The sequence below is a fragment of the Mirounga angustirostris genome, unplaced genomic scaffold (assembly GCF_029215605.1).
Source record: "Mirounga angustirostris isolate CCGP_5_RB_7025 unplaced genomic scaffold, mMirAng1.0.hap1 SCAF_9, whole genome shotgun sequence".
Classification (NCBI taxonomy): Eukaryota; Metazoa; Chordata; class Mammalia; order Carnivora; family Phocidae; genus Mirounga; species Mirounga angustirostris.
The window spans coordinates 49,895,369-49,921,155 of record NW_026991717.1 but is presented as its reverse complement, the minus strand read 5'-3'; the positions used below and the strand labels follow the sequence as shown (position 1 = coordinate 49,921,155).

The 25,787-nt window shown below is 36.4% G+C and overlaps 1 long non-coding RNA gene across 1 annotated transcript in view; it reads right to left on the bottom strand.

Moving 5' to 3' along the window:
• Positions 1 to 18,625, bottom strand: part of LOC135361472 (uncharacterized) — a 40,489-nt gene extending 21,864 nt beyond the window's left edge. The window contains exon 1 of the long non-coding RNA XR_010404752.1: positions 18,171 to 18,625. This is a non-coding gene — a long non-coding RNA (uncharacterized LOC135361472). The remainder of the gene's footprint in view (positions 1 to 18,170) is intronic.
• Positions 18,626 to 25,787: the final 7,162 nt, after the last annotated feature.

Below are 25,787 nucleotides of genomic sequence, written 5' to 3'. Positions count from 1 at the left end.
GGATAAATGAGGCAGAAGAGAGAATCAGTGATGTAGAAGACCAAATGATGGAAAATAAAGAAGCTGAGAAAAAGAGAGATAAACAACTAGTGGAACACGAGGGCAGAATTCAAGAGATAAGCGATACCATAAGATGAAACAACATTAGAATAATTGGGATCCCAGAAGAAGAAGAAAGAGAGAGGGGGGCAGAAGGTATAATGGAGCAAATTATAGCAGAGAACTTCCCTAATTTGGGGAAGGAAACAGGCATCAAAATCCAGGAAGCACAGAGAACCCCTCTCAAAATCAATAAAAATAGGTCAACACCCCGACATCTAATAGTAAAACTTACGAGTCTCATAGACAAAGAGAAAATCCTGAAAGCAGCTTGGGAGAAGAGATATGTAACCTACAATGGTAGAAACATTAGATTGGCAACAGACCTATCCACAGAGACCTGGCAGGCCAGAAAGGACTGGCAGGATATATTCAGAGCACTAAATGAGAAAAATATGCAGCCAAGGATACTCTATCCAGCTAGGCTGTCATTGAAAATGGAAGGAGAGATAAAAAGCTTCCAGGACAAACAAAAACTAAAGGAATTTGCAAACACAAAACCAGCCCTACAGGAAATCTTGAAAGGGGTCCTCTAAGCAAAGAGAGAGCGTAAAAGCAACATAGACCAGAAAGGAACACAGACAATATACGGTAACAGTCACCTTACAGGCAATACAATGGCACTAAATTCCTATCTTTCAATAGTTACCCTGAATGTAAATGGGCTCAATGCCCCAATCAAAAGACACAGGCTATCAGACTGGATTAAAAAACAAGACCCATCGATATGCTGCCTGCAAGAGACTCATTTTAGAACCAAAGACACCCCAGATTGAAAGTGAGGGGGTGGAAAACCATTTACCATGCTAATGGACACCAAAAGAAAGCTGGGGTGGCAATCCTTCTATCAGACAAATTAGATTTTAAACCAAAGACTGTAATAAGAGATGAGGAAGGACATTATATCCTACTTAAAGGGTCTATCCAACAAGAAGATCTAACAATTGTAAATATCTATGCCCTAATATGGGAGCAGCCAATTATATAAGGCAATTAATAACAAAAGCAAAGAAGCACATCAACAACAATACAATAATAGTGGGGGACTTTAACACCCCCCTCACTGAAATGGACAGATCGTCTAAGCAAAAGATCAACAAGGAAATAAAGACTTTAAATGACACACTGGACCAAATGGACTTCACAGTCCTATTCAGATATTCCATCCCAAAGCAACAGACTAGAGAATTGCATTCTTCTCTAGTGCCCATGGAACATTCTCCAGAATAGATCACATCCTAGGTCATAAATCAGGTCTCAACCAGTACCAAAAGATTGGGATCATTCCCTGCCTATTTTCAGACCACAATGCTTTGAAACTAGAACTCAATCACAAGAGGAAAGTCAGAAAGAACTCAAATAAATGGAGGCTAAAGAGCATCCTACTGAAGAATGAATGGGTCAACCAGGAAATTAAAGAAGAATTAAAAAAAATTCATGGAAACCAATGAAAATGAAAACACAACTATTCAAAATCTTTGAGATGCAGCAAAGGCAGTCCTCAGAGGAAAGTATATAGCAATACAAGCCTTTCTCAAGAAACAAGAAAGGTCTCAAGTACACAACCTAACCCTACACCTAAAGGAGCTGGAGAAAGAACAGCAAATAAAGCCTAAACCCAGCAGGAGAAGAGAAATAATAAAGATCAGAGCAGAAATCAATGAAATAGAAACTAAAGGAACAGTAAAACAAATCAACGAAACTAGGAGGTGGTTCTTTGAAAGAATTAACAAGATTGATAAACCCCTGGCCAGAGTTATCAAAAAGAAAAGAGAAATGACCCAAATCAACAAAATCATGAATGAAAGAGGAGAGATCACAACCAACACCAAAGAAATACAAACAATTATAAGAACATATTATGAGCAACTCTATGCCAGGAAATTAGATAACCTGGAAGAAATGGAGGCATTCCTAGAGATGTATCAACTACCAAAACTGAACGAGGATGAAATAGAAAACCTGAACAGACCTATAACCACTAAGGAAATTGAAGCAGTCATCAAAAATCTCCCAAAAAATAAAAGCCCAGGGCCAGATGGCTTCCCAGGGGAATTCTACCAAACATTTCAAGAAGAATTAATACCTATTCTTCTGAAACTGTTCCAAAAAATAGAAATGGAAGGATAACTTCCAAGCTCATTTTATGAGGCCAGCATTACCTTGATCCCAAAACCAGACAAAGACCCCATCAAAAAGGAGAATTACAGACCAATATCCCTGATGAACATGGATGCAAAAATTCTCACCAAAATACTAGCCAATAGGATCCAACAGTACATTAAAAGGATTATTCACCACGACCAAGTGGGATTTATCCCTGGGCTGCAAGGTTGGTTCAACATCTGCAAATCAATCAATGTGATACAATACATTAACAAAAGAAAGAACAAGAATCATATGATCCTCTCAATAGATGCAGAAAAAGCTTTTGACAAAGTACAGCATCCTTTCTTGATCAAAACTCTTGAGAGTATAGGCATAGAGGGTACATACCTCAATATCATAAAAGCCATCTATGAAAAACCTACAGCGAATATCATTCTCAATGGGAAAAACTGAGAGCATTCCCCCTAAGGTTAGGAACGTGGCAGGGATGTCCACTATCACCACTGCTATTCAACATAGTATTGGAAGTCCTAGCCACAGCAATCAGACAGCAAAAAGAAATAAAAGGCATCCAAATCAGCAAAGAAGAAGTCAAACTCTCACTCTTTGCAGATGATATGATACTTTATGTGGAAAGCCCCAAAGACTCCACCCCAAAACTGCTAGAACTCATACAGGAATTCAGTAAAGTGGCAGGATATAAAATAAATGCACAGAAGTCAGTGGCATTCCTATACACCAACAACAAGACAGAAGAAAGAGAAATTAAGGAGTTGATCCCATTTACAATTGCACCCAAAACCATAAGATACCTAGGAATAAATCTAACCAAAGAGGCAAAGGATCTGTACACAGAAAACTATAAACTACTCATGAAAGATATTGAGGAAGACACAAAGAAATGGAAAAACGTTCCATGCTCATGGATTGGAAGAACAAATATTGTGAAGATGTCAATGCTACCTAGAGCAATCTACACATTCAATGCAATCCCCATCAAAATACCATCCACTTTTTTCAAAGAAATGGAACAAATAATCCTAAAATTTGTATGGAAACAGAAAAGACCCCACATAGCCAGAGGAACGTTGAAAAAGAAAAGCAAAGCTGGCGGCATCACAATTCCGGACTTCCAGCTCTATTACAAAGCTGTCATCATCAAGACAGTATGGTACTGGCACAAAAACAGACACATAGATCAATGGAACAGAATAGAGAACCCAGAAATGGACCCTCAACTCTATGGTCAACTCATCTTTGACAAAGCAGGAAAGAATGTCCAATGGAACAAAGACAGTCTCTTCAACAAATGGTGTTGGGAAAATTGGATAGCCACATGCAGAAGAATGAAACTGGACCATTTCCTTACACCACACACAAAAATAGACTCCAAATGTTTGAAAGACCTCAATGTGAGACAGGAATCCATCAAAATCCAAAGGAGAACACAGGCAGCAACCTCTTTGACCTCAGCTGAAGCAACTTCTTCCTAGAAACATCGCCAAAGGCAAGGGAAGCAAGGGCAAAAATGAACTATTGGGACTTCATCAAGATAAAAAGCTTTTGCAAAGCAAAGGAAACAGTCAACAAAACCAAAAGACAACCGACAGAATGGGAGAAGATATTTGCAAATGACATATCAGATAAAGGGCTAGTATCCAAAATCTATAAAGAACTCATCAAACTCAACACCCAAAGAACAAAGAATCCAATCAAGAAATGGGCAGAAGACATGAACAGACATTTTTCCAAAGAAGACATCCAAATGGCCAACAGACACATGAAAAAGTGCTCAACATTGCTCGGCATCAGGGAAATCCAAATCAAAACCTCAATGAGATACCACTTCACACCAGTCAGAATGGCTAGAATTAACAAGTCAGGAAATGACAGATGTTGGCGGGGATGCGGAGAAAGGGGAACCCTCCTACACAGTTGGTGGGAATGCAAGCTGGTGCAGCCACTCTAGAAAATAGTATGGAGGTTCCTCAAAAAGTTGAAAATAGAGCTACCCTATGATCCAGCAATTGCACTACTGGGTATTTACCCCAAAGATACAAAAGTAGGGATCCAAAAGGGTACGTGCACCCCGATGTTTATAGCAGCAATGTCCACAATAGCCAAACTGTGGAAAGAGCCAAGATGTCCATCGACAGATGAATGGATAAAGAAGATGTGATATATATATACAATGGAATATTATGCAGCCATCAAAAGGAATGAGATCTTGCCATTTGCAACGACGTGGATGGAACTGGAAGGTATTATGTTGAGTGAAATAAGTCAAACAGAGAAAGACATGTATCATATGATCTCACTGATATGAGGAATTCTTAATCGCAGGAAACAAACTGACGGTTGCTTGAGTGGAGGGTGGGGTGGGAGGGAGGGGGTGACTGGGTGATAGACACTGGGGAGGGTATGTGCTCTGGTAATCACTGTGAATTGTGCAAGACTGTTGAATCTCAGATCTGTACCTCTGAAACAAATAATGCAATATATGTTAAGAAAAAAAAAAAAAGAAGGTAGCAGGAGGGGAAGAATGAAGGGGGGGAAATCAGAGGGGTAGACGAACCATGAGAGACGATGGACCTGAAAAACAAACTGAGGGTTCTAGAGGGGAGGGGGGTGGGAGGATGGGTTAGCCTGGTGATGGGTATTGAGGAGGGCACATTCTGCATGGAGCACTGGGTGTTATACGGAAACAATGAATCATGGAACACTACATCTAAAACTAATGATGTAATTTATGGGGATTAACCTAAGAATAAAAAAAAAAAATGGACAAAGGACTTGAATAGACATTTTACCAAAGAAGACATATAAATAGTCATCAAGTTATATGAAAAGCTGATCAACATCACTAATTATTAGGGAAATGTAAATAAAACCACAAAGAGATTTTACTTCATACTGGTTGAAACAGGTATTATCAAAAAGTCAGAAGATAACAAGAATGTGGAGCAAAGGAATCCCTATAAAATGTTGGTATAGCAATTTGAAAACAGTATGGGTGTTCCTTAAAAAATTAAAAATATAACTACCATATGATCCAGCAATCCCACATCTGGTTATATATCCAAAATAAATAAAATCACTATTTCAAAGATATATCTGTACTCCCATGGTCTGTGCAACATTAGTCACAGTAGGCAAGATATGGAAACAAAATTTAAATATCTGTTGAAATGGTTAAAAATTGTGGGGGTGTGTCTATGTGTGTATACATCTATACAAACACGTAACAAAATATTATTCAGTTTTAAAAACAGAACGAAATCCTTATTCCAATGATGCAAGGATACTTCAATATTTCCAAATCAATCAACATGATACACCTCATCAACAAAATGAATGATAAAAATTATATGATCATGTCAGATGCAGAAAAAGTATTTGACAAAATTCAACATCCATTCATAATAAAAACTCTCAACAAAGTGGATTTAGAGGGAATATACCACAACATAATAAAGGCTTTATATGTGAAAAACCCACAGCAAACATCATACTCACTGGGAAAAAACTGAGAGCTTTTCCCCTAAGGTCAGGAACAAGACAAGATTGTCCACTCTCACCATTTTTATTCAACATAGTACTGGAAGTCCTAGCCACAGCAATCAGAAAACAAAAAGAAATAAAAGGCATCCAAATTGGTAAGGAAGAAGTAAAACTGTCACTATTTTCATAAAACATGACACCGTACATAGAAAACCCTAAAGACCTCAAAAAAAAAAAAAAACCTACTAGAACTAATAAATGAATTCAGTAAAGTCACAGAATACAAAATCAATGTAGAGAAATCCATTACATTTCTATATACTAATGATGAAGCAGCAGAAAGAGAAATTAAGAAAACAATCCCATTTATAATTGCACAAAAAATAATAAAATACCTAGTGATAAACTTAACCAAAGAGGTGAAAGACTTGTACTCTGAAAACTATAAAATTCTGATGGAAGAAACTGAAGAAGACACAAAGAAATGGAAAGATACTCCATGCTAATGAATTGGAAGAACAAATATTGCTAAAATGCCATATTACCCAAAGCAATCTACAGATTTAATGTAATCACTATCAAAATACCAACAGCATTTTTCACAAAACTGGAACAAACAATCCTAAAATTTGTACGGAACCACAAAAGACCCTGAATAGCCAAAGCAATCTTGAAAAAGAAGAACAAAGTTGGATGTATCACAATTCCACACTTCAAGTTACACTACAAAGCTGTAGTAATCAAAACAGCATGGTACTGGCATGAAAATAGACACATAGATCAGTGGAACAGAACAGAAAACCCATAAATAAACCCACAATTATATGGTCAAGTAATCTTTGACAAAGGAAGGAAGAATATGCAATGGGAAAAAGATAACTGGATAACTATATGCAAAAGAATGAAAATAAACATTTTTCTAGATATGTGTCCAGAGGGAAGGAAAATAAAAACAAATAAACTATTGGGACCACATCAAAATAAAAACCTTCAGCACAGCAAAGGAAACAGTCAACAAAACTAAAAGGCAACCTGTTGAATGGGAGAAGACATTTGCAAATGACATATCCAATGAAGGGTTAGTATCCAAAATATAGAAGGAACTGACACAACTCACATGAAAAAAACAAATAATCCAATTAAAAATGACAGAAGATATGAACAGACATTTCTCCAAAGAAGACACACAGATGGCTAAAAGACATAGGAAAAGATGCTCAACAACATCATGGAAATGCAAATCAAAACTACAATGAGATTTGACCTCACATCTATCAGAATGGCTAAAATCAAAAACACAAGAAACAGTAAGTGTTAGTGAGGATGTGGAGAAAGGGGAACCCTCTTGTGCTGTTGGTGGGAATGCAAACTGGTGCAGCCACTGTGGAAAAGAGTATAGAGGTTCCTCAAAAAGTTAAAAATAGAACTACCCTAAGATCCAGTAGTAGGGTATTTATTACAAAAATACAACAACACTAATTCAAAAGGATTTATGCACCCCTAGTTTATAGCAGCATTATTTAAAATAGCCAAATTATGGAAGCAACACAAGTGTCCATCAATAGTTGAATGGAATGTGTATATATATGTATATAATATATATATAATATTTTTATATATAAATATATATATAAATTTAAAATTTAATAATTTATATCTATATAAATGGAATATTATTCAGCCATAAAAAAGAATGAAATCTTCTTATTTGCAGCTACATGGATGGAGCTAAAGAGTGTAATGTTAAGTGAAATAAGTCAGCCAGAGAAAGACAAATACTATATGATTTCACTCATATGTGGAATTTAAGAAACAAAATAAGCAAAGGAAAAAAAATGAGACAAACCAAGAAACAGACTCAATGGGATTTATCACATTGATTTTCAAATATTAAATCACCCTTGCAACCCAGGAATAAATCCTGCTCCATCATGGTGAATAATTTTTTTAATGTATTGTTGGATTCGGTTTGCTAATGTTTTGTTGAGGATTTTTGACCTATGTTCATTAGGTTATTAGCCTGGAGTTCTCTTTTTTCATAGTGTCTTCATCTGGTTTGGGAACAAGGGTATGCTAGCCTCATGGAATGAATTTGGAAGCTTCCCTTCCTCTTCTATATTTTGGAATAGTTTGAGAAGAATAGGTATTAACTCTTCTTTATTTTTTTTAATTTTATTTTATTATGTTATGTTAGTCACCATATAATACATCATTAGTTTTTGATGTAGTGATCCACGATTCATTGTTTTCATATAACACCCAGTGCTCCATGCAGTACATGCCCTCCTTAATACGCATCACTGGGCTAACCCATCCCTCCAACTCCTCCCCTTTAAAACCCTCTTCTTTAAATGTTTGGTAGAATTCACCTGTGAAGCCATCTGGTCCTGGACTTTTGTTTGTTGGGAGTCTTTTGATTACTGATTGAATTTCATTGCTAGTAATTTGTTCAAATTTTTATTTCTTCCTGATTTAGTTTTGGGAGGTTATGTTTCTAGGAATTTATCCATTTTCTCTAGGTTTCCCAATTTGTTGGCATATAATTTTTCATAATAATCTCTTATAATCCTTTGTATTTTTATGGTGTCATTTGTTATTTCATCTCTTTCATTTATGATTTTATTTGAGTTCTCTTTCTCTCTGTCTCTCGCTCTCTTACTCTCTGTCTCTCCTCCCCTTCTCTTTCTCTCTCTTTTTATGAGTCTGGTGAAAGGTTTATCAGTTTTGTTGATTTTTTTCAAAGAACCAGCTCCTGGTTTTACTAATCTGTCCTATTGGTTTTTAGTCTCTTTCATTTCTGCTCTAATCTTTATTATTTCCTTCCTTCTACTACTTTGGCTTTGTTCTTTTTTGTAGCTCCTTTAGGTGTAAGGTTAGGTTATTTGTTTGATATATTCTTGTTTCTTGAGGTAGGCCTATATTGTTATAATCTTCCCTCTTTGAACAGCTTTTTCTGCATCCCAAAGATTTTAGAACATTGTGTATTCATTTTCATTTGTCTCCATGTATTATTTTTACTTTCTCTTTGATTTCTTCGTTGACCCATTCATGTTTAGTAACATGTTATTTAATCTCCATGTATTTATGTTCTTTCCAGATTTTTTTTAGATTGACTTCTAGTTTCATACCCATGTGATCAAAAAGGATGCATGATATGATTTCAATCTTTTTGAATTTTTTGAGAATTGTTTTGTGGCCTAACTTGTGATCTATTCTGAAGAACATTTCATATGCACTTGAAAATAATGTGTACTCCTCTACTTTGGGATGGAGTATTCTGAATACATCAGTTAAATCCATCTGATGCAATGTGTTGTTCAAAGCCATTGTTTCCTTTTTGATATTTTGTCTGGATGATCTATCCATTGATGTAGGTGGGATGTTGGAAGTCTCCCACTATTGTTATATTACTATTGATTTCTTCCTTTATGTCTGTTAATGGTTGCTTTATGTTTGGTGCTGTCACGTTGGTGCATAAATATTTACAATTGTTATATCTTCTTGTTGGATTGTTCTTTTTATGATTATATAGTGTCCCTCTTTGTCTCTTGTTACATTCGTTGCTTTAAACTCTATTTTGTCCAATAGAAGTATTGCTACCACAGCTTTCTTTCACTTCCATTTGCATAATAAATGGATTTTCATCCCTTCATCTTCAATCTGCGTGTGTCTTTAAGTCTGAAATGAGTTTCTTGTAGGCAGCATATGAATGGGTCTTGCTTTTTTTTATCCATTCCATCACCCTATGTCTTTTGATTGGAGCATTTGGTCAATTTACATTCAAAGTAATTATTGATAAGTATGTACTTATTGCCATTTTGTTACTTGTTTTATGGATATTTTTATAGTTCTTCATTCCTTTCTTCTCTGCTCCCTTTTGTTGTGGTTTGATGACTTCCTTTAGTAAAATGCTTGAATTCCTTTATTTTTATTTTTTGCATATCTATTACTGGTTTTTGATTTGTGGTTACCTTTAGGGGTATATATAACATCCTATGCATATAGCAGTCTGTATTAAGCTGGTGGTCACTTGGGTTTGAGCTCATTCTAAACGCACTAAATTTTTACTCTCCCCCATATTTTATACATATGATGTCATACATTACATCCTTTTATTTTATGAATCTCTTGGCTGATTTTTATAGATATAATTGATTTTATTGCTTTTGTGCTTTAACCTCCATAGTGGTTTAATAAGTGATTAATCAGCTTCTTTTATTATATTTATATTTACCTGTGAAATTTTTTCCTTTCCTAATTTTCTTACTCCTGATTATGGCCTTTTCTTTCTATTCAAAGAATTATTTTTAATATGTCTTGAAAGTCTTGGTTAGTGATGCTGAACTCCTTTAAGTTTTGTTTGTCTAGGAAACTCTGTATCTCTCCTTCTTCTCTGAAAGATACCCTTTTAGATGGATTATTCTTGGTTGTAGGTTTTTTCCTTTTAGCACTTTGAAGATATCATGCCACTTTCTTTTGGCCTGCAAAGTTTCTGCTGAAAAAGCAACTCAGAGCCTTATGGGGTTTCTCTTGTATGTAACTGTTTTCTTTTCTCCTGCTGCTTTTAAAATTCTCTCTTTAGCTCTACTTTTTGCCAATTTAATTATTATGTGTCTTGGTGTAGACCTCCTTGGGTTGATTTTATTGAGAGCTCTCTGTGCCTCCTGGATCTGGATGTCTGTTTTCTTTCCAGATTAGGGACATTTTCATCTATTATTTCTTCAAATAAATTTTCTGCCCCCTTTTCTCTTTCTTTTCCTATTGGGATCCCTATAAAGCTAATGTTATTACACCTGATGATATCACTGAGTTCCCTTAAAGTATTCTCACTTTTTAATTATTCTTTTTTCTTTACGCTTTATAGTTGCTTTCCATTACCCAGTCTTCCAGGTCACTGGTCCATTCTTCTTCCTCTACTCTACTATTTATTTCCTATAGTGTATTTTTTAAATTGGTTATTGAGTTCTTCATCACTGATTGATTCCTTTTTATATTTTCTATCTTTTTGTGGAATGTTTCATTGAGATCTTTCACTCTTTTCTCAAGTCCAGTAAGTATCTTTATGACTATTACTTGAATTCTCTATCAGGCATATGGCTTGTCTCTGTTTCATTTTGCTGTGATTTTGTCCTGTTCTTTAATTTGGGATGTGTTCCTTTGTCTCCTCATTTTGTCTAACTTTCTGTATTTGTTTCTATATATTAGAAAAGTCAACTATATCTCAAATCTTGAAAATAATGGCCTTATGAAGAAAAGGTCCTCTGGTGTCCTGTAGTGTAATGTTCCCTGTTCACAAGAACCAGGTGCTTCAGGTATGACTCCTATGTGTGTTGCATGCACTCTACTATTGTTGTTGAGGTGTGTTTGTCTTCAGTCCTGTCAGCTGCAACGGTGCTCTTTGTTTGTGGGCAGGGTTTGGTCCCTGTGCTATTAGGGGCCAGTCTGGGGCTGCCGTGGACTTATGGTTGAGTCAGAATAGATGCCTCCCTCAGTCCATTTATGAGGACTGAAATACCCAAAAGTGGGATTGGTGGATGGAATGGTAATTCTACTCTTAATTTTTTTGAGGAACCTCCATACTGTTTTTTTATAGTGGCTATATCCATTACATTCCCAACCCACAGTGCACTAGGGTTTCCTTTTCTCCACATCCTTGTTAGCATTTGTTTTCTCTTGTTATTTTCATGATAGCCATACTCACAGATGTGAGATGATATCTCATTATGGTTTTGATTTACATTTCCCTGATGATTAGTGATGCAGAGCACCTTTTCATATAATTGGCCATTTGTAGGTCTTCTTTGGAAAAAAATATTAAAGTCTTCTGCCTATTTTTAATTTAATTGTTTGTTTGCTATTTAGTTATATGAGTTCCCTATATATATGAGTAACCCTATATATGATAACCACTTATCAGATATATGGTTTTCAAATAATTTCTGCCATTCTATAGGTTACATTTTCATTTTGTTGGTTGTTTCTTTTTTTTTTTTTTTTAAGATTTTATTTATTTATCTGACAGAGAGACAGAGCGAGCACACAAGCAAGGGGGAGCAGCAGAGGGAGAGAGAGAGAAGCAGGCTCTCTGCTGAGCAGGGAGCCCAACGCAGGGCTGGATCCCAACACAGGACCCTGGGATCATGACCTGAGCCGAAGACAGACGCTTAACCAACTGAGCCACCCAGGCACCCCTCATTGGTTGTTTCTTTTGATAAACAGAGCTTTTTAGTTTGATGCAGTCCCACTTGTTCATTTTGCTTTTGTTGCATGGGATTTTGATGTCATATCCAGAAAATCACCACCAAAATCTATATCAAAGGATTTTTTGTGTGCGTTTTCTTCTAGTTTTGTGGTTTTGAGTCTTATATTTAAGTTCTTACTCCATTTTGTGTTTATTTTTGTAAGTGGTGTAAAATAAGAACCCAATTTCATCCTTCCACATGTAGATATCTAGTTTTCCCAGCACCACTTATTTTAGAGACTATCCTTTTCCTGATGAGTATTCTTAGCTCCCTTGTCAAATATTAGTTGACCATATATGTGTGGGTTTATTTCTGGGTTCTCAATTCTGTTACATTGACCCATGTGTTTATTTTTATATCAGTGCCATCCTGCTTAGATTACTATAGCTTTGTAATACAGTCTGAAATCAGGAAGTGTGATGCCTCCTACTTTGTTTGTTCTTAAGATTGCTTTGGTTATTCAGAGTCTTTTGCGGTTCCATATGAATTTTAGGATTGCTTTTTCTATTTCTGTAAAAAGTACCATTGAAATTGTGATAGCGATTGCATTGAATCTACAGATGGCCTTGGACAGTATAAACATTTTAACAAGATTAACTTTTCTAAGCCATGAACATGAAATATCTTTCTATTTACTTGTGTCTTCTTCAACTTATTTCACCAATGTCTTATAGTTTTTGGTGTATAAATCTTTCACCTCCTTAGTTGAATTTATCCCTAAGTATTTTGTTGTTTTTGATGTTATTGTAAATGGGATTGTTTTCTGTATTTCTCTTTCAGATAGTTCATTGTTAGAGGAAAGAATTACAACTGATTTTTGTATGTTGATTTTGCACCCTGAAACTTTACTGAATTTGTTTATTAGGTCTAACAGTTTTTTGGTGGAGTCCTTAGGATTGTCTACATACAAGATCACTGACATATATGTTTGAATGAATGTTCTGTGTTCTCCAAAGTCCTGCTAAAATTTTAAGATAGACTTGAACTTCATTTATATAATTATTTGTGGGGAAATGACAAATTTACAATGTTAAGATATTCAACCATGAATATGCTGTTTTCCCAATTATTCTGATCTTCTTGGTGCTCTTCATCAGAATTGGAACACAGGATCTTAAAAATATCACCTAAATTACCAAAAAATTTTTTTTAAAAAATTATATTACTCAAAGTGCCTTTTACATGTCTGAAAATTTAAAGAACTCATTATATCCAAGATGTAGTAATGTCTAGAACTATTTTGTTAAAGATTTTTTTTATTTGTCTATTTGACAGAGAGACAGAGAGCACAAGCAAGCAGAGCAGCAGGCAGAGGGAAAGGGAGAAGCAGTCTCCCCACCAAGCAGGGAGCCGGACGTGGGGCTTGATCCCAGGACCCTGGGATCATGACCCGAGCCAAAGGCAGATGCCCAACCAACTGAGCCACCCAGGCGCCCCTGTCTGGAACTATTCGGTTAAAATAACCATCCTCTAGTCAGTTAAGAGAAACTGAGGATGTGAGAGAGTACATGCTCTTTGAAGCTAATGTCACAGAGGAAATCCTACTATCTGATATTATGCCCTCTGTTCTATTACAGTCAGACAGAATTATGGGCTTCGTATATCAGGATTCTGTGGTCTGATTCAGATAGGCAAATACTATGCAAGTGGGAGACTGTTCTAAGATCTCAGTCTGCAGAAAGCAGGCATGTATAACTTTGAAAATAGATTTGCAAGAGAACCTGATTCTTACAAAGAAAGAATGTCACTTACTGATTGAGGAAAGGAGAACCCCTTTCTGACAAAACCTGTTTATTCTTTGACTAATGTTGGGAAGGAGAACTAACTTTCTGAAATGTTAAGAATCCCAGGATTTATCCAATTCATTACACTGGGTTGTGGGAAGAAATACAGTCTTCCCTCCCTTATTCTCCCAACCCCATTCCTAGTTCCAGTGTCATAGCCATGCATAGTACTTGCCTGTAAGTTTTCCTGACAGTCATTTATAGCACTGGAAGACATATCCACTTTGTCCTGCACCTACCATACTTTCATGACCTTGTTTAAGCTCTTTCTCCCATTTAGAAAACCCTCCACTCCACCTTCTGTCAACTAGGCGAACTCCTATTCATTCATCAAGACCGAACTCAAATATTATCTCCTCTCTATAGCTTTCTTTTATCTTTTCATCCTCATAGACAGAATTAATTGATCCTTCTTTTCAGCTCCCACAGTCCTTTATGTTTCCCTATTATTATATATGTCTCACTTATCTCACTGAATTTTATTGTTTTAATTGGTTAATATATATAAAGTCCTTAAAATGGTGCTGGCATGTGGTATTCATTATATAAGCATTAGCTATCGTAATAGTCAGTATTTTTAATGTTCTTATTACTCTTTGTGTATATGTCTCCTCTATCAGCACTTGGCATTTCTCAAGGGCAAGGACAATGCCTCTTTTATTTTCATTTCCCCAGTGCCTGGCATAGTATGTAGCATACAGTAGGAACTCAACAAATTTTCATTGAATTAAGTTCCTTCAGGACAGTGGGAACTGCCATGTCTAAAACTGGAGCATGATGCTGACTTGGAACTTTCCAAGTCTATTAATCTTAAACTAAATCTTTGGCTGTTCTGCCCCTCAAATGCTATAGGCAGTTAGGTGCTGTAACCATTACTAGTGAAATCATCAAACATAATTGAGGTACACTCAATCTATGGTGTACAAGGAAAGCATGCCAAACACCCTCTCAGAACTCATATCCAGTGACAAAAGAAATCATTTGTTTTCTGTTGGTTCATTGCTAGAATGTCTGAACAATCTTTGCCACTGAATTGCAATAAAGTTTGGTGACTTTATTTCCAGCAAGTAAATAGTTGTGTATTCATGGTTACTTCATCTTTTCCCCAAAATCAATTGTGCTTGAGGCATGATAGGGGAAATGAATCACATGTAACAAACTAATATCCACAATGACTTTTTTTTTAATTTGGGAAAAATTAAATCCCTCTTCCCAATACCCATCATGTTTATGACCTAAGATGTCAATATATCATGCTTTTTTAGCTGAGTTAATTTTCTGCTGAAATGAATGTATTATCCTTCTTTCTCAATTCAATTCTGTGGAGCTAGTCTTGATAAGTTATTCTGGGAGAAAAAGTATGTTTTAGACATTTCTCATCTAGACATCCAAATCATAGTTAGATACGTTATAAACAAGAGCCAACTTCCCAACCAAAAAATGTAGTCTTACACCTACACAAGGGGCAGAGTGCATATCTTGACATTTGTCAATGAAGTTATACACATTCATACACACACAAACACACACACACACATGAATTACTCCCTAAGTGTGTGTGTCATGTGGGGAGGGGAGATATAAAGTGGTACAAGTCAGCAAAATCAAGTCATCTTTACCTGCACACTTTCCCACCCTGCTAGATTTGAGACTATGATTATGGTGTGAAGTCCTAAAGCTGATGTAAGTTTCTATATGACTGTGATTAAGGGCAGATGAACAAAAGTAAATAGACTATGAGAGATGAGGCATAAGCAGAATAGCCTGGAGGCTTAGGGAACCATGTTGGGAGGTGACCATTCACTTTACTTCTGCAAAGAATCTGATGGCATTCTAGTGCCCTTATCGCTGGTATTTTGGGGGACATAAGTAGACAACACCCTTGGAATGGACAATGGCATGTCCACAATGGGCATTTGCAACATAGACTGGAAAGTCCTCCTCAAGCCACTTTGCATATGTGGTCAGTAGAGGGCACTGGAGTAAATACTAGTGGTCAAAACAATTCCATTTACAATCACATAAAAAATAAAATAAAATACTTAGGAATAACCTAACCAAGGAAGCAAAAGACTTGAACACAGAACCCTATAAAACACTGCTGAAAAAAATTAAAGAAGACACAAATAAAAAGAAAGACATCCAAAGTTAATGGATTGGATGACATAATATTGTTATGATGCCCATACTACCCAAAGCAATCTACAGATTCAGTGCAATCCCTGCCAAAATCCCAATGGTATTTTTTTTCATGAATAAAGAAAATTAAATGCATATGGAATTTCAAGGGACTCCAAATAGCCAAAACAGTTTTGAAAAAGAACAGAGTCATAAGCTCACATTTCCTGATTTCAAAATATATTATAAAACTACAGTAATCAAAACAATATGATAGTGCCATAAAGACTGACAAGCTGAGGGAATAGAACAGAGAGCCCCAAAATAAACCCTTGCATACATGGTCAAAGGATCTGTAATGAGGATAACAAGACCTTTAAATAGAGAGAGGACAGTCTTTCATCAAATGGTGTTGGGAAAACTGGATATCCACATATGAACAAATGAAATTGGAAGCATATCTTATACCAATACCAAGGATAATTCAAAAGGGTTAAAGACCTAAAACTGTAAAGCTTCTAGAAGAAAACATAGAAAAACCTTTCATGACAATGGACTTGGCAATGATTTCTTGTATATGATGCCAGAAGCTTGGGTAACAAAAGCAATAATAGATAAATGTAACTATATCAAACATTAAAACTTGGTGCACCAAAGGACATTATCAACAGAGTGAAAAGGAAACCTAGGAAATGAGAGAAAATATTTATAAATCATATATCTGATAAAGGGCTAATATTTAGAATATATAAAGAACTCTTAAAACACCAAAAATCAAATAATCAAAATGGGCAAAGAACTTAGATAATTCTTCAAACATGGTATACAAAGAGCCAACAAGAATATAAAAAGACGCTCAACATCACAAAATCATTAGAGAAATGCAAAATAAAACCCCAAGGCAAATTAAACCCCAATCACCTCACATCTGTCATGTCAAGATGGCTATTATCAAAAGAAAGACAGAGAGAGAAGCTGGGGGAGGGAGGGAGAAAGAAAAGAAAAAAAAGAAAAGAAAGAAAAAGATAACTGGTGAGGATGTGGAGAATTTGGAATGCTTGTGACTATACTTAACTTGTGACTATACTTAACTTTATACTTAATGGTTATGATGTTAAATTTTATGTTATGTGGTTTTTACCACAATAAAAAGGGAAAACTAAAAAAAAATACTGGTAGTCACTGCATTTGATGAACTAGTTTTATGTGCATAAGGGATACATCTTGGGGGTTCATAAATATATCTAGGAAAATACTTTATGTGCTAAGTTAATGTCAGGAACTGTTTCAAAAGTCATTTTGATTTAGGAATGAATATAAACACAGGTTTATATTAATTATAAATTATTGTAATTATAAATTACATATATATATAAATTATGCATATATAATATAAATATAGATCTGAGCCCATTTTGTCATCACATGATAAGATCAGGAGACATTTATGTTACACATAAATTTTGGCATCCTGTGGTAGTTTTTACTCATAATGATGACAGAAGACATCCTTTTCCACACAGTGCAGCTATTTTAAGACATTTGGCCAGCTCTAAATATTGCAAATATGTCCCCAGATATTTATATTACCTTAGGCATTAGAGTCCTATATCACATGATGTCATTATTTGATAAATTGGCATAACTTCTCAACACTAAGGAAACAGTCATGATTTCAGAATAGACACTTAAATTAATCCTGATTGCAATTAATAATGTGATGGACTCAAAGAGGAGATAATAATTCATGAACTAGGCTTGAAGTAGTGTCTTGGGGATTCTTTGATACTAAAAGCAGATCTAGCATATCTCAATCCATCATAGCTGAGGGATAATATGTCATGGGATTGTTAGCAAGACCTAAATAATTCAAAAAGACAAGTCTCTTGGGATATGATAGAAGAATTAAATTGAACTTTATTTTAAAGCAAGTCATAAAATCTGCTTTTGAATCTGCCAAGGTAGATGACAAATCCATTTAAAACTTAGCAATCAATCCAGTAGCTTTTATAGCTAACAAGTTGATATAAGTCCCACTGCCATCCCCTCCCTTCAAAAAAATATCCTATTTACTGTTGGGATGAAAGATGTGTTAGAATGAGAGAATTAGAATCAAGGAGACAGAAGAGGTTGCTTATTTAATCACATGGGATAACAAAGGTGAACTAAATCCACTGGCCAGAGGTCAGTTCAGGGAGCTCATATCAGCAGCACATTTTAAAAAGAATCTGCTGTTGGGCACATGATAGGTCATGCCATCACTGGGGGCTTCGGTGGAGAAGGAAATGCTGAGCCTTCAAGGTCTGACATCACTTACCAGGAGCCTCAGGGAACCCAGCCAGCATATCAGCAGCAGCAGCAGTTTGGCCCATGCCACTATGAGATGAAACAGTTTCTGGAGTGTGCCAGAACCAGGGTGACCTGAAGCTTTGTGAAGGTTCCAGCGAGGTGCTGAAACAATGCAGATTTGCAAATGGATTAGCCTAATCAAGAAGTTCAAATTGAAGATATGGAAAATCATCTCTCATGACCAAGTTAATTTAGCATAAAAATATAATTGATGGTGAATATATAAAGTGTAAAAGCACCAGTTAAGCTTCTCCTTCATCATTAAATACAGCTTTCTTCAGAATTGGAATGAAAAAGGTTGTTCTTACTGTATAGAAGTTCATTGAGATGGTTTGTATTTGGGGTTGGGCAGATATTTGTGTGCCTCCTTAAATCACCTTTTGTGATGTTCTCATTTGTGAATTAATTAGAATAAAGTGATTTTCTGCCCCCCCAAAAGAATAATAATAATGTTCTAAATTTCCAGTTATCTGGTTGTTCCACTCTAGTGTATTTCTTTGGTTTAGCCCTTCTGATTTCATCTACCTCTCAATGTCTAAGATAAATTCCACTTTTTTTTCTTCCAAGTTTTTATTTAAATTCCATTTAGTTAACATACAGTGTAATATTAGTTTCAGGTATAGAATTTAGTGATACAACACTTCCATACAACATCTGGTTCTCATCATAAGTGCACTCCTTAATCCCCATCACCTATTTCATCCACCACTCCCCTGACCTCCCCTCAGATAACCATCAGTTTGTTCTCTATAGTTAGGAGTCCATTTCTCGGGGCACCCGGATCGCTCAGTCAGTTAGGTGGCCAACTCTTGGTTTCACCTCAGGGTTGTGAGATTAAGCCCCATGTTAGGCTCTGTGCTCAGCACAGAGTCTTCTCAGGTTTCTCTCTCCCTCTTCCCTGCTTTCACGCTCTCTCTCTCTCTCTTTCTCTCAAATAAATAAATAAATCTTTTTTTTTAAGAGTCTGTTTCTTGGTTTTCCTCTCTTTTTCCCCCATGTTCATTTGTTTTCAGATAAACTCCACTTTTGATTGTGAACTTCCTTGTTTACTGAAGCTCTGAGAAATAGATCTTATTAAATAAGAATTTATGATCCTTCTGTGAAAAATACTGAGCTGCACTGGGTGTTATACAAAAACAATGAATCATGGATCACTACATCAAAAACTAATGATGCACTGTATGGTGACTAACATAACATAATAAAATAAAATTTAAAAAAATACTGAGCTATCCAAGTTCAAAATATCTGTTCCTAGGATACCAGTAGGTACACTAGTGGTTCTAAAATTGGATAAAAGTAGTTGGAAATAAAGTTAAAAGGAGGAATGAGGCAGAAAAGAAAGAAAAGATAAGGAGTTTTATTTAGTCATGCTGGGAGTTAGAGTGTTGAAGACAGATAACTACTAGCAACTGGAGACATGTATAGAGGTTGAGAAAGAGGTTGAAGCCAAAGTTTCGATTTGGAAGTCCTTAGCATAAGGGCTCATTGAAGCCCTTGGAATGGATAAGATTTTCTTTCTAATGCTGAGGAAAAAATAATAGAATCAAAGGGCATTGATTGTGCTTTGGGGAATGCAGAAAAAGAGGTGAAGGAAGGGGATAGGATGGTGTCATTGAAACTGATGAGGAAGACAGTGTTTCTTATAACTGGAAAAGGTTCTTCATTCACTTGCTCAGTTTTTAAGGACCAAGGAATAATCATATACTGGCACCATTCCTGAGGAAGGCCTAGGAGTGGTGTCCCAGGATATCCATGGTCAGAAATTAAGAAAGTGTGAGGAAAAAAAAAAAATCTTTATCCAAGAGAAGACCCAAACTGGATTAGGAAAAAAAAAAAAACAACAGAAAAGTTTGGAGAAAGAACACATCTAAGTCTGAATCAAGTCACAGAGAAAGGTCAAATGAGAAGAGGACCCTTAAAACAAAATTAGAGATGCTGGGCAGATTGGGGTTATATTTCACTGGAACCAAACATCATTTGGAGGGCTTCGGTGATGCTCTACACTTCAGGACTACCAACCCTTTGTGTGAACAGAGTTCTGAGGGCTTCACAGTACACCATAAACTATAGTTAAGAGCACTTAACTATAGCATCAGATAGACTTCAACTCAAGCCCTGGATCTGTCACTTATACCTTTGTGGCTTTGGAATAATAACCTCTTTCCTCTGAGACTCAGCTTCCTGATCTATAAGATGAGGATGATAATATGTATGCATCATAGAATTATAGTAAGAATTTAATAAGATAATATATGGGAAGCACTTAGCACAGTCTCTAGCAAATTAGTAAATGCTCAATCAAGCTATAAAATAGCCTAAGCCTTACTAATTACATTTTTCCACACTGAGGACCAAAATTCTCTTAAATCAGTTTGGGAAAAGCTATTGTAAATAAAGCTCTGTAATGTGCTGAGCCATAATTTTCATTTCCCCGTACTCATGAAGTAGGACACATATCTACTGAATCCTCAGTTGGGGAAGACAGCCTATTTTGCCATGGCCTACCTATCCTTTGTTCTGGCAGGCCAGCCCTTTACAATAGGAAACATAGTGATAAATAGAGCACCAAATAAGTTTATAAATTTTCACAATGATGTCGTTACTACCTTCCAGAAACCTTGGGACCCAGTATGAAAATCAAACCTGTCATGGCTAATCATGAATTCCCAGAAGTAAAAAAAGTACCTCTGGGGCCCTGGATATTTATTTGAACACCATTTGCTTATATGCCAACTTTTCAAAAGGTTATGAGGAAGAATAACTAATCCCATTCTACAGATGGAGAAACTGAGGCTTCATGAAATTACATTAGCTTCCCAAAGACACACAGGGTAGTGGATATTTGCAATGCTTTCTAGAGACCAGCACATTAACACTTTGCTACGTTTGGGAAATCCCCTAAGTCAGAACTCATATCAAGGTAAAACCTAAGAAAATCACTATGCTGGGTGCCTGGGTGGCTCAGTTGGTTAAGCGACTGCCTTCGGCTCAGGTCATGATCCTGGAGTCCCTGGATCGAGTCCCGCATCGGGCTCCCTGCTCGGCAGCGAGCCTGCTTCTTCCTCTGACCCTCCCCCCTCTCATGTGCTCTCTCTCTCTCTCTCATTCTGTCTCAAATAAATAAATAAAATCTTAAAAAAAAAAAAAAGAAAAGAAAAGAAAATCACTACCCCAAACTCCTTAGAAGGTAACACATGGACATGTGCTCTGGACCCCATGTGAGATTAAGATTCAGAAATGAGAAACTTAATAAAGAATGTTTAATATGGGAGAAATTGATATTTTGTTTCTGCAGAAGACAGAAAAAGTGTCCAGATTTAGGGCTGGGAGAAATTGTGAGGCCAAGTTATTAGTGCGTAACTGTCATTGGAGCTAGGGAGAGTGCCATGGTGTTACTGAGGTGTGGTTTTGGACATGGTTCCTGAGAATTTAACTTTAGTCCTGATTCTCCAGTCAGGCCAATGATTCTACGAGCTTCCCAATAACCTTTTAACCATTTTTTTTTCATTTTTTTAAATTTAAGTATAGTTGATATACAATGTTACATTAGTTTCAGGTGTACAACACAGTGATTCAACAACTCTATACATTATACTATGCCCATCACAATGTAGCTACTATCTATGACCATGCAACACTATTATAATACCATTGACTATATTCCCTCTGAACTTTTTATTCCCATGACTTATTCATTCCATAACTGGAGGCCTGGATCTCCCACTTCCCTTCACCCATTTTGCCCATTCTCTACCTCCCTCCCCTCTGGCAACCATCAGTTTGCTCTCTGTATTTATAGGTCTGATTCTGCTTTTTGTTTGTTTGTTCATTTATTTTGTCTTATAGATTCTATATGTAAGTGAAATCATATAGTAATTGTCCTTCTCTTTATGACTTACTACACCTTGACAACAAACTCTTTTTCTGCTTAGTCAGCCATAGCCAGCTTCTGGTGCATGCTTCTAAGAACCTCGATTGAGTCCATACTTGGACCTATAAAAGTTATGTTGTTTTCAACATAGGATTTGTGCTGGGTGAATTTCAATGTTTGATTTTTCTTCTAAAAGAGTTTATCTATATATAATCTGAGCAATAACTCTCAGTTCACCAGAATCTACTATTCCTCAAGAATTCCAAACAAAATAAGAATTTATTGTAATTCATTTTGTGTTGTAAAGGCTATCCTGGGCTGTGAATGAATTGTGCCAAAGTAGCCAGCCAGTTTTGCCCAAAAATCAGTCAACTCACCAAGAAAAAAAATCAGTCAAAATAGGCTCATTTGTTCCACAGCGTATGACCAATATATTCTCTTGATTAATTGAATTTTTCTTTTTTTAACCAACTGTGGCACTAAGAAACAACATAGCCTTTTTTTAAGATTTATTTATTTATTTGAAAGAGAAAGCATTAGGGGGAGCTGAGAGAGAGGGAGAGGGGCAAGCAGACTTCCCACTGAGCAGGGAGCCCAATCCAGGGCTCGAATCCAGGAATGCAGGATCATGATCTGAGCTGAAGGCAGAGGCTTAACCAAATGAGCCACCCAGGTGCCCCGAAACAACATAGCCTTAAAAATTATTTCCCAACATGTTAAAACATAGAGTTATGGACAATTACCTTCTCCCTGAGAAAAGGAAATTGAACAAATAATTTCCTTCTGGATCTCTAAGCAAAATAAATAGCATCTTAATGATACCATTTGAAACACTGAGAAATTTCATTCTAGGCCCTCTACTACTATTTTCCCCAAACTCCCCAGAAATTTTCTCTAAAGGAAAAAAAGTGGAAAGAAAGAATATACCATCTGATAGTTTTTAAAGACCATTTAGAAATTTTGTGACATTACACCATCATCATGTCAAGGAAGACCAGGATACTTTGTCTGGATGCCCCAACCCTAGATATTTCTGTCACCATAGTAGATCCATTCTCTCAGTTTAGCATTATCTAGATGTCATCTTCCAACATTTCCTGGCCTTAAATGGCTATATTTGTTTTGCCTCCCAGGCCAGGGCCTCCAGACTTACCAACACCCAACTTGTCCTGGACCTCACACCAACCCCATTCTCTGCACACACCAAGACCACTCTCAGAATCATCTTTTCCATACCGTTATAGTTTGAAGACTTCCCAGAAAACCTCAGTGTCTTTCAAACATTTTTTATTTTCCTTTAAATATATCTAAAATTCAAAACAGATCAAATACCAACATGGAACAAAGTACTGTTTGGTCTTCAAACTACACACTATTTCCACTTATATACATATACCCCCATTGAGCATCTTTAAGCAGCCAAAAAAGAGTAGTATACCTGGTCCTAGGCTCAGTACTCCTCTAACTGGATGGTAACTTAGGGAAAGTCTCTTTACTTCTCTAGACTCTGTTTACTCAGTTGTAAAATAATGATGTTAAACTAAGGTCTAAATTTTTTGTTTTTATACTACATTGTTTACTATAAAACTATGGAGTTTTTTAATATTTACCTCTATCTCAACCTAAGATAAATGGTGATATTCATTTCAGAAAAAGTATAGGTATCGATTCTGCATATTCACAGATAAGCAGTTCAAGGTGATCTTGATGTCTAGGAGTTCATCCCATAATCCTATACCATGAAGAAGCAAGAACTGAAGGCCACCATTTCTGGATTCCAGAGTAGAATAAAAAATTCCAGGCTTCCTGATCTTTGGCAATGCCTTGGTCACAAACAGGCATAACTAGATTTCTGCCCTGAGTTTTCCAAAGGTGCAACAGATTATTTCACAATTATTCCAAATGAAACTTCAGAGCCTTTACCACCGGCCTCTCTGTGAATATATCTGGGCTTATAGACAGCACAGAAAATAATGACATTGACTCCTCACATTGATCCAGCTGCTGGAGCAGGAGGAATCAATATGCATTACTGCAATGATTTGCTGGATTTGCCATTCAAAGAAATCAGCTTCTATTAAGGCTGAGAAACTACATATCTACCTCTCTTCAAAAGAAATTTGAGGACTGGGGAGAATATTTAAACCCCAAACAAAGTCAATGTTGGGGAAATTAGATGAAAAAAAGTCTTAAAAGTAGGGTCACCAAGTTATTTGAAAGTTTCAAGTGCCTATTCTTTCTGCCATGGCAGACTCCCTAAGTGAAAGCGGTGATCTCTAGATAGAACAGCATCACAGCATAATATGGGCTCTCAAATAGGAGCTGCTTATTCTCCCACACTGCCACCAAGTGAGAATATAAAAAAAGCATCACTCTTATTTCCACTGTTACTTCCAGAAATTTCCTCTTCCACCTTTATGCAAAAGTCCCTCAAGTCATCCATTTTTTTCCCTTCATAAACTACTGCTGTGCTAACTATCCACCACTCTTCTGATTGTGGCCTCACCTTCACTGAGAATTTTGACATCTGATTAGTTTTCCTCCCTACTCAACATCTCAACATTACCCCCACTCTGGTAGATCCCAACATGGGTATGGACAACCTACATAGGCTGTGGTCACACAGTTCCTTGACTTCCTTAATATCAATGACTTTTGCCTCACTTCCACAACAGAACCCAAACCCATGGCTAACACTAGACCCTCCTGGTCAGCACATAGAATTGTTCTACCTCTGAAATCAGATTCTATTATTCCATTTTCTGGCCAAAACTTGTTCTCCACTACACATCTCTTAACCACTGTATTTCCTATCACACCTATTTTTCAACTTTTCCACTATCTCTAGTACCCTCTGATTTCTCCCCCAAAAAACTTACCAACTCATAGATCCATAGCCAATCTTACTTATCCTGGATCCCCATAAGCATGGTCCATGCTGAGAATCACACAATTATAGCCTTGACTTGCTGCCTTACCACACCCTGGATCAATCTGATCATCTGCTTTTGTTCTCAAGTATTCAGGAGCTTGATTCTGAAACGCAAAATTGAGAACTTAGCTTTTAACTGTAACTACCAAATGTGTTATTAAATAAACCATGGAATTTTGAGATGCACTGGGTCTTAGCAATAATATAATTCCAGTCCCCCTCAAATTATACCACGCAAAATAACTTGCAAAGGTCACAGATCTCATTAAGCAACAAGGTTGGAACCAGATCCCAGGGCTCCTGGCCTCCTGACTCCAAGCTTAATACTCTTTCCTTTATGCCACATCACCTCCCTTGATCAGTCACTCACTGACAATTGTCAAATATAAAGGACATTTTATGCTCGGAGTTGGGGAATTTTATACCATATAAGCATCCCTTAAGACATCAGAATACATTCTCTGTGTTTTGTTTAAATCGGTCACTCCCTTGTCCCACTGGGGATATAAACCTTAACTACCAACAATACTGTAATTATAAATAACCTATAATAATTAATGGACTTACCAATGAGCACTGAAGCCTAAAACTAATTCCCTATGTCAGGAGTTCTCAATCCTGATAGACATCAGTATTACCAGAGGAGATTTTCCACAAGAAGAGATTTAGGATACTTTTACCCTCATAGATCCAGCATAAACAATGGGATACATTACATGTGCAAATTCTCATCTTAAAAAATTTCTCTAGCAGGGTGTTAAAGAGGGCACATATTATTG